At 38.6% G+C, this 11,033-nt stretch overlaps 1 protein-coding gene and 1 pseudogene across 5 annotated transcripts in view; one reads left to right on the forward strand and one right to left on the reverse strand.

The window, feature by feature from the left end:
* The window catches only part of FNIP1 (folliculin interacting protein 1), a 170,099-nt gene that overhangs the window by 126,076 nt on the left and 32,990 nt on the right, over positions 1 to 11,033 (reverse strand). The gene's annotated exons all lie outside the window — the stretch shown is intronic.
* On the forward strand, positions 10,469 to 10,968 carry LOC143664914 (mitochondrial inner membrane protease subunit 1 pseudogene; annotated as a pseudogene).

The raw sequence follows: 11,033 nt of genomic DNA on the forward strand, positions 1-11,033 counted from the left end.
AAGAAATCAACTCTCAAAGTAAATCAATCAAGACATTTACATGCCACAAAGACAGGAGATCAATAAGCATATCACAATGCAGACAGATATAACCCTGCCTAACAGCCACATTAATGAGGCTCACCCCACATCCCATGCACCTGAACCCACTCACCCACTTCCATTTCCTGTGCTCCAGGCGCCTTGACCCCACCAGCCCTCAGTGCACATACCTGTCCCACACCTCCTCCCCAAGCATACCCAATCCACCTCTCCTGCAACCCTCCTGAGTACTACCTCCCCATCCCTGCTCCCTTCAGGCTGATGCCAGCATATAAAAGTTGCCAGCACTAGCCTACATACCGAGGCTACCCCCTGCCCCCACTCATAGTGTCCCATGGCCTCACCCCACCCTCCCTGAGCTCAGTGCAAACATTTATGGCATCCTGGGCACACTCATGCGCATGGGAGCCCAATCACAACATTCAGCTCTGGGAACTGCACACTACAGCAATCCCAGAATCACACATATACACAGCCCTCAGCCCCACTTCCCAGCTCAGAGAAAGTGCTGACCTGCACAACTGGGTCACATTTGCCCCCAATCCACGAAGACAGAACACTGACCTGCTGCCAAAGCTCTACACAAGCGCACAAAGGGTCCCATGCCTTAGACCAGTGCACACCAGTGTTAAGTCCCATACACCGGTGCACCTGCACAGCTACATCCTCTCTGGCCACTGAGCACCTACGTTCACAAGCACCAGGTAACATCCCCAGCCTGCACCCATACCTTTCCTGAAACAAACCACCACACTGAGTGCTCCACCCCGTACCCTGCTCCCTGCTGTACAACCTACCCACAAACACAAGGACTTAGACTACTGAAAGAAAATCAACTCCCAAAGTAAATCAATCAAGATATCTACAAGTGACAAAGATAGCAGAAGGTCCCTAAGCATATCACAATACAGACAGATATAGCCCTGCGTTATGACCAAATTAAAACACCTGAGGTGACCCAAACATTGGAACAATGAATCAAAGATGTTCATACAACTCTACTTAATAAAATAAGGGGGACAGCAAATGACATAAAGGAGATCAAGAAGACAGCACAAGAGCACAAAAAGGAATTTGAAAGAATAAATACAAAAATAGCAGAACTCTCAGAGATTAAAGGCTCTGTGGACCAAACAAAAACCATTACTAGAGGCACACAACACCAGATTTGAAGAGACAGAAGAAAGGATAAGTGATTATTCTTTCACTTATATAATAAGGACAGGGTAATTGAATTTGAAGACTCAAAACAGCAAATGGCAAAAAAGATGGAAAAAATTGAATGGGGACTCAGGGAAATGACAGACAAAACAAAGCTCACAAATACAAGAACCACTGATGTCCCAGAAGGAGAAGAAAGGAGTAAAGGGCTAGAAAGAGCAGTTTGAGAATATAATGGGGGAAAACTTCCCCACCCTCATAAAGGACATAAATATATGTCAGTGAAACCCAAAGTACTCCAAACAGAATAAATCCAAATAGGCCTTCCAAGGCACAAACTAAACAGTCTCTCAAATGTTGAAGAGAAGCAGAAAATCCTGAAAGTGACAAAAGAGAAAAACAATCTACTACATACAATGGAAATCAAATAAGACTGAGTTCAGACTATTCAACTAGCACCCTGGAGGCGAGAAGGCAGTGGCATGATATATTCAAGATCTTGAAAGAGAAAGACTTCCAGCCAAGAATTTTGTACCCAGCCAAACTATCCTTTAAAATTGAGAGAGAGATTAAAGCTTTCACAAACAAAGAAATCCTGAAAGAATTTGTCAACAAGAGACCGGCCCTGTAAGAAATACTAAAAGGACTTCTGTCGGCTGAAAAAAAAAAAAAAAAGACAGGAGAGGGAGGTCTGAAAGAGGACACAGAATTGAAGAGTACCATTAAGGATAATTTAAAGAATACAAAGAGATAGAGGGAAAAGAATATATAGATCTGACAAATAAAAAAGATAAAATGGTGGAATCAAGAAACGCCTTTTCAGTAATAACTCTGAATGTTAACAGACTAAATTTACCAATTAAACATACAGATTGGCAGAATGGATTAAGAAACATAATCCACCTATATGTTGCTTACAAGAAGCTCATCTTAGACACATGGATACAAATAGCCTGAAAGTGAAAGGGTGGAAAAAGATCTTCCACGCAAGTTGTAACCAAAAGAAAGCAGGAGTAGCTATACTAATATTGGGCAAAATAGACGTTAAATATAAAGACATCACAAGAGACAAACAAGGACACTATATACTAATTAAAGGGTCAACTCACCAAGAAGACATAACAATCATAAATGTTTATGCTCCCAAACAAGGAACTCCAAAGTACATGAGACAGACAGTGGCAAAACTGAAGGCAGCAATAGATGTTTCAACAATAATAGTAGGAGACTTTAATACACAACTCTTCTCTATAGATAGAACAACCAGACATAAGATTAACAAGGAAATAGAGAAGTTAAATAACTTGATAAATGAATTAGACCTAATGGACATATATAGGTCACTGCACCCCAAAGCACAAGGTTATACATTCTTCTCTAGTGCTCATGGAACATTCTCCAATATAGATCATATACTGCGGCACAACACAGGTCTTTATAAATTTAAAAATACTGAAATAATTCAAAGCACTTTCTCTGATCACAATGGGATGAAGCTGGATCTCAATAACTACCAAAGAATGAGAACATTACAAATATATGGAGATGAAATAACACGCTCTTAAACAACCAACGGGTCAAAGTAGAAATTGCTAGAGAAATCAGCAGCTATCTGGAAACAGGTAGGATGAAAGGGATTCTCTAGTGGGTCAGGAAATAATATTATCACATTGAAGATGAACAAGACTGAATGTGTTGTATAGACCTATGTGTCCCACTGACTCACACTAGAAGTATGAATGAGTTCTTGTAAGAGTTACTTCAAAGATACGATTCTTGTATAAAGAGTGTTTAAGTCCAGGGTACGGGGGAAAAACTGCTATTGCATGCTATGAGCTATGTTCAAAAGGAAACCATCAGCACTACCACAGCAACAGCAGAGGTAAATAATGGGGAGAGGAACAAGAGTTAAGAGGAGGTTTAGATCTCCTGTTTGGTGAGGGTATGTTTATTGGTTTTCTGTCTCTTGGGAACAATGAAATTATCTAAAATTGAGAATGTTGATGGATTGTGGACTTTGGGCTCTCTGCATGATGCCCGATGAATGCAAGTGGCTGAAGGATGCACGATGGAGAAGTAGAATGGTCAATGATGGTGTATACTTATGAACAAAGACTGTGTTGCTACAAAAAGGAACAATGCCGTGAGGCATGCAATGATGTGAATGAACATGCGGGACACATGGCAAGACAAAATAAGCCAGGAAGACAAAAACAACAATGGTATGGCCACCTTTAGAAAATGCTTATAAGAAAACGGGGGCTAGATTGTAAGCTTGTAGAGCAGACACATTAAGTCCAAAATGGTGATCATTATTTCTGGATTTTGAGAGGCTGTTTTGTATATATAACCTGATATTTAGAGATAAGAACAAACCCGAACTGGCTGGAGTTAAAGTAATTTAGAACATAGGGGTAAGGAAGACAGTGCCTATATTTTAGAACCACACGTACTCTTTGAGACCAATGGAAGAAAGGTTTATTTGATTTGGAACTGAAATTTTCTATAGTGCATAATCTAATTCAACCTATCTGTATAGCTCAATTGAACAACTGAAATAAAGAGAGCACAGAATGAGAAAAAGGTCCTTTAATCCTGTATAGATTATTGTAATGCCTGGAAACATCCTAGAGTATATTAACCAGATAATCAAAAAGTACTGGCAAAGTCCCCTGCAGGAGGGGAGAAAGAATATGGAACTATTAAGATCTTACCATCGGGGAATCCCCTGATACCTTGTCAAACTTCAGGGACACCCAAATTAACAGGTCATGCCCTCAATCATGAGGCTCACTTTTGTGACGTTTATGTAGGTAGCAGAGAAGCTTAGACTACCTATAGGCATACCTAAGAGTTACTTCTGGAGGACCTCTTTTGTTGCTTAGATGTGGCCTCATTCTAAGTCCAACTCTGCAAGCGAAATCCTTGCCCTCCCCTCTACATGGGACATGACATCCAGGGATGAAAGTCTCTCTGGTGACGTGGGAGATGACTCCCGGGGATGATCCATCCTGACCAAAACAGGGAAAAGAAGTATAACTAATAAAGTATCAGTGGCAGAGAGAGTTCACATAGAGGTGAGAGGCTACTCTGGAGGTTGCTCTTACGCAAGCTTCAGTAGACCTTGGTACCTATCATAACCTGCCAACCCCCAATCAGGATCATTCCAGCCAATCCTAAAGAACACCAAGGGCAATACAGAAGATTTCACAAAGGTTCCAGGCACTAGAGTAACTTTCCAGAAACCTACAACGTCCAGATGGGTTCCTGATCCAGATAAGCCCTGAAACCTAGCCCAGCCTCTCCAGACCATCAGATAGTTCCATCTCCCTACCCCATATTAGTGACAGATCCTTTCAATATGAAAAATTCAGAATTGCCATAGCTCAAACACCCCTAAAGTGAGGTATGGAGAGATCAAAGGTGATGGTGGAGTTATAGAGAAGATAGGATTTAACAAATGAATATGATGCATTAAGTAGATATCATCTTGTTATTCAAGATGTAATGGAGAGGCTGGAGGGAACTGCCTGAAAATGTAGAGCTGTGTTCCAGTAGCCATGTTTCTTGAGGATGATTGAATAATGATATAGCTGTCACAATGTGACTGTGTGATGGTGAAAACCTTGTGTCTGATGCTCCTTTTAACTACCTTGTCAAGAAACGAGTAGAACATATGGAATGAAAATAAATAATAGGGGGAACAAATGTTAAAATAAATTTAGTTTGAAATGCTAATGATAAATGAAAGTGAGGGATAAGGGGTATGGTACGTATAATCTTTTTTTTCTATTATTGTTTTATTTCTTTTTCTGTTGTCTTTTTTTTTCTGAATTGATGCAAATGTTCTAAGAAATGATGACTATGCAACTATGTGATGATATTGAGAATTACTGAATATATATGTAGAACGAAATTATATGTTAATGTTTTTGCTTGTTCTTAATTTTTTTAATTAATAAATAAATTTTAAAAAAATGAATATGAATGCTGAATCATTAAATTGACACCTCTTTTAGTCTCCAGTATTTTAGAGTAGCTAGAAGTAAAAACCTAAAATTGTGGAATTATAACCCATGTCAAACTCTGAAATATGTTCTACAACTAATTGTGGTGCTATGCTTTGAAATATATACCTTTTTTTGTATATATGTTATTTTTCAAAAATAAAAAGAAGGAAAAAAAGTCAATTGTAATAAAAATCTAAGTAAGCCCTCTCATCTCCTATATTCTGGAGCAGCTAGAAAGAAAAGTATAAGAGGATCATATGGTAGCCCATGACAAACTCTGGGATCTGTCCTGTAACTACTTGTTGAAGAGTGCTTTGAAAACTATTCCTTTTTCATTTCTTTGCTTTATTTGTTATACTATACAATTTAAAAAGTTAAAAATTAAAAAAACATAAAAATAAACCTATTTATGCTATAGCACAGAAATATGAGCTCTGCAAATACCTCTTTTTCTTCATATTATTATTCATGAAAGTCAGCTTTGTATTTAAAAAAGCCAACCCAGCCCTGGAAGAGCCTGTAATCTAAGTAAGAAGACAGGGCATGTACAAATAAAATTCATCATTATGTAATAAAGTATTATAAGATATGTCCCAGTTTCTTTAGAAACTGTTATATTTGAGTAGTCACTCTGATATGGAGAGGGCACAGCACTGACTAGGGATTACAAGCTGAAGGTAAAATATAAAGGGCAAGTTCACAGAACAACCAAGCCCAAGGGCTTACATATTTGGAAAATAAGGATGAAAAAGTAAAATGCACCCACTAAAATTCTCAAATATAACAATTCTAAACTGTTCTGATGCCAGTCAAAAGAAACCGGGAATATCATAGATTCCTTAGCCGAGGAACAATACTACATAAGTGTTGTTAAAAGATGTACCAGGCAGTGCAAGGGTACCAGGCGACGCAAGGGTAGCTCAGTGGTAGAGTTCTCGCCTGTCACACCAGAGACCCGGATTTGATTCCCGGAGCCTGCACATGCCAAAAAAAAAAAAAAAATGTACCAAAGAAGGACTGGCCCTACCCTAATCAAAATGGCGGTGATGCTCCACCAAAACTAAAGTTTTGAACAACCAACAAGAACTGGCAAAAACACCTTTTTAAAAGCTCCAGAAAACAATGAAAGAAACAGGGCAAGTTGTTACTGCAAGAAACAACTTGCAGTAACAGGGCAAGTCTGAACCGAGAAAAAGGCTATTTAAAGGCAGTAGGATCTCATGGTACCCTGGCTGACTTTTCCCTGACTCCCTCACCAGCTCAGCAGCACAGAGCCAGCTTACAGTACAGCCAGCCTCTGGTCAGTGTGGATTGCTGGGCCCAGTTCCGGAAGGACCAGAGTAACCGTCGTGCACTCTGGGATGTCATGCATACTGGGAACATGTATGTCTGTGTAATGGTGGCCTGAGGGACTCACCATCCCAGAACTTTCCCTGCACGTAGAAGGCAGCTCACCAAGCTCTCTACAGAATGCTGTGGGAAAGCAGTCAAGTTGTGCTGCCTGGATGAAGGGACTGATGGCTGTGCCACTGAATGCAGTGCCCAGGACTATGAGGAAACTGGTTCCTAGGGAAAGGGAGGCATTCATATGTGCGCAGAATTTTGAACTGTAATCTTCCTTGCCTTTCTGAAATCCTCTTATATCAAGACAGCACCCTCAGGCTGTGTTCTAGCTACCCAAAATCCACATCTGGACTTATTTTCTAACCCCCAAATTATCCTCTACTCTGTTTTCCACAAACTAACTTCTCTTAAAGACCCAGAAATTAAAGGTACATGTTGATCTGGATATTCTGAGTGGGGATGAGCTTCTACTGCCTCTGGCCTTCTTTGTATCAACTGAGCGAACTGCACTCTTACCCTCCCCTCCCCAACCAACAAAATAAAGATTTGGTGAATAATTAAATGTGGTACTAGGGCAGTGTTAACAATTCCTCAAAATAACCCAATGGCAGAAATAAGAAACCTATACAATTTAATTTACATTTATCCTAAGGCACTGGAGGGGTATCAAAATGAAGATGTCCCAAAGGCAACTAAAATGCGTACCTGGACCTCCCTTTGTGGGAAAGTCGGATAGATTTTTTACTACCATGCATTGCTGTTGTGCTCATTTAATTCTCTCCAAGTCCTAAGGGAGTAGGGTAGGGAGGTACTATCATCAGATACATATTTTAAAGAAAACTAAGCCCCAAAAAGATGATTTTATAGCTACTACTGTAAAAATCCATCTTTTTAATTTCTATTTTCTTCTTAATTTCTAAAATGATGCCATATTAATAGAATTTTATCTCATACTTCAAACTTATTTTTAGGTTGACAAAATCTCAGCATTTTGAAGATATGAAAAACTGAACAAAATATGCCAATAACCTAGTAGCATCCCTTTTATAGCTAGCAGCTGCCAATGAGTGTAATTAACAAGAAATAAAAGTTTTGAAATGCTTGTTTTTAAATAGTTTGCAAGATCATAACCTAAAAGCCATGATTTTAACTGGTCCCTTAGTTCTAAGTGCTTCTGTACTTATGAGAATCAAGAGGTCATCCAAAAGAAAGCAAACATCACTCATTTATTTAATCATCACACTAACCTATTTGAATTCAATATCAACCTAAAACTTGAAAATTGGGACAGTCTCTAAAATATAGAAATAGGTTTTAGAGAGCTTTTTCTTCTATGGGTTATTCAAAGAAGTCTTCACTAATAAAAACTAAATTTATTTAAAATCACTATAGTGATTCTACAAAGAAATACACAATAAAAGCAAGGCTTAGAAAACTAAATATCATCTCAGTGTTACCAATTCCATTAAGCTATTCAATCTTTCTTCGCTTTTTTTTAAAAATTAAGTTTAAACTTCTAATAATTCCCCAAAGTAACCTCCAAACACCCCCAAAATAAAAATGTCTCTAGGATCTATCACTTTCATTTCTCATGTCACTTCCAAACTCCAGACCCTCTTGATAGCATATGTAGGTTAACAGTAACGTGGTTTTTTTTCTTTGTGTTCTTTTTTAACTTTAGCCTTACCTCTTCCAACTTACTCCAGATTCATCTTCTATGAATCACTTTATCAGGTCATTCCACTACTCCAAAACTATGAATGACTCCTGATTTTCTTTCATACAGATGACCACAAATTTTCTAAAGGATATCCATTCTCCCACCATACTATAATAGCACCCAATCATACCACCACCACTCCTTTTACCTTATAGGGAAAGGTGTTCCTCTTCCTCTCCAAGTCTATGGATTTAATCCCATCCCTTCCGGTCTCATGTTCAAACCTATATGTTTCTTTTAACTCTTATCTCTCCTCTATGTCCACAAAGCACTATATTAGGTCAGTGCCACATTTCTTTCCCTTCTAAATAAAACTTCTTGAAAAAGATGCCCAATTACGATCTCTTTTTACCCCATTCAACAGGTGCACATTTGATACTGTTACTTTGCTGCATTCTATTCCTTAATAACCTCGTCTCATGTAGTTTTCAACACATTAACATTTCCTGGCTATCCTTTTGAATTCCTCTAACAGAAGTGCTTGGAATAGAGCCCAGGTATATGTATTTTTTAAAATCTTCACACATACAATGGAATATATACAGTAACATGGATGAATCTCAAAAGTGTTTATGATAAACGAAAGAAACCAGAAATTTCATTCATATGAAATTTTGGAAAAGACAAAACTATAAGGACAAAAATCTTATCAGTGGTTGCCAGGAACTGGAGGTGGGGGAGGGAAGATTCACTACAAAAGGTATAAAAGGGAACTTTTTGGAGTGATGGAAATGTTCTATATTTTCCATTAAGATGAAGGTTACATGCCGGTATATATATCCGTTGAACTCATCAAACTGCATACCTAAAAATCAATTTTGCTGCATGTAAATTATGTCTTAATAAAACCAACAACAACAAAAACCCTTCGCAAACGACTATAGTGTATAGTCAGGGTAGAAAACCTCTGATTCAAGAGTAAGACTTCAAAATCTCTATCTCCAGCCCTAACTTGCCTGCCTACCTACTAAGAAACCCCCTGTTGAATCTCAAAGTACCTCAAGCTTATTAAGCACTACAACTGAACTTCCTTATCTTCACCTCACCTACTCTTATTCTTCTCATAGTCCTTAACTTGGTTAATGGCACTACCATTCTCCATGCCCCAGTTTCCTGACAGTAGATTGTCACACACCTTCTCCCTCCCACTCCATAGTCAATCACGCATTCACTGAATCATCTTCTCTCAGGTATGACTCCTCTTTTCCCATCCTTCTACTCTGTCATGACCATACACTTTCTAGTCTTTAACAAATGCAACAGTGTCTTAACTGGCCTCTGCTTCCCATATATGCCCACTGTGCTCCATTTGTTTGTCACAATATCAACTGAGATAACTTACTAAAACACAAAGATGATCATACCATACAACTGCTAGTTCCCAGGTACCTAATACACAAAACTCCCCTTATAATTTGAGCCCCAATCTCTCATCTTCTGGCATTCCTCTGTATGGATATCCGGAAGCTCTCAATTATCACCAAACTTGCGCCCTTTTTAAGGTCATGCCTATGAGCATACCTCAACTAGCAGTATATCTTTCTTGCCTCATTCAACCTGAAAATTCCAAAGTACCTTAAATTCAGGATTCAACTTAATGTCAACTCCTCAAACAGCCTGCCTAAACAAGGTCATCTCCCTCCATGCCCCCAAAATTACTGATACAGCTTTATTAGAACACATTATAGTCATCTGCTTACATTTATTTAATACATAGTATGTGTTGGGACTGTGAGACCGTGAGAATGCAAAAACGAGTAAGACAAAAATACCTGCACAGATTCCAACTATTCAAGTGTCGGTCTCAATTAACAAACTAAGAGCACCTAGAGCAAGGGTTCTTAACATGGAGTTTACTAACCCTGAAGGGATCCATAGTTGGAATTAAGTGGGTCCCTGAACATGGAAGAAGAAAATTATATTTTTACTTTCACCAATCTCTACCTATACTTTAGCATTTCAATTAAAATGCAGGCAGTGAGGGATTTTGGGTCCCAGGTGAGAAAGGCCCACCTGTGTTCTGTGTGAGGGTCATTCGGAGTTCTCAGGGGTCAGAGGAATCCTGATTGATCACCCATATATACTTTGAGACATGCTTTAGGTGTTTTTCTGGAGGCCCTGCAACTACTCTGAAAATTGAATGTATTATAAACAGACCTATGGCCAATGGTGGCAGAGTCTACACAGAACTATGCTTCACGGTGTTTTGGGAAAAACCTTTTGACTTGTTGGCTATACTATTCAGTACAGCTGTATAGCGCATTGTGCTTTTGAATACATTGCTGGTGTTGTCATGTGTTCTGGACCATCAATGGAGCCTACAATTCAAAATTCAAAAATTGTTTTTGCAGAAAATCTTAGTCGACATTTTTATGGTATCCAAAGAGGTGACACTGCGATTGCAAAAAGCCTGAGTGATCCCAAATCAAATATTTGTAAAAGAGTAATTGGTTGTGAAGTAGACAAAATCCTCACCAATAGTTCATCAGATCTCTTTAAAAGCCATAGTTACATGCCAATGGGTCATGTTTCATTAGAAGGTGATAATCTACAGAATTCTACAGATTCTAAGTGTATGGACCTATTCCATATGGATTAATAAGAGGACGTATCTTCTTTAAAATTTGGCCTCTGAGTGAGTTTGGATTTCTACGTGACAGCCCTAATGGCCACAAATTTTCTGATGATTAACAAGCATTTATTCTTTTGACTTGATTATTGTCTCCCGTTTGGGTGATTTCATTATTACTGTCATT

This window comes from Tamandua tetradactyla, chromosome 20, assembly GCF_023851605.1.
Source record: "Tamandua tetradactyla isolate mTamTet1 chromosome 20, mTamTet1.pri, whole genome shotgun sequence".
Lineage (NCBI taxonomy): Eukaryota > Metazoa > Chordata > Mammalia > Pilosa > Myrmecophagidae > Tamandua > Tamandua tetradactyla.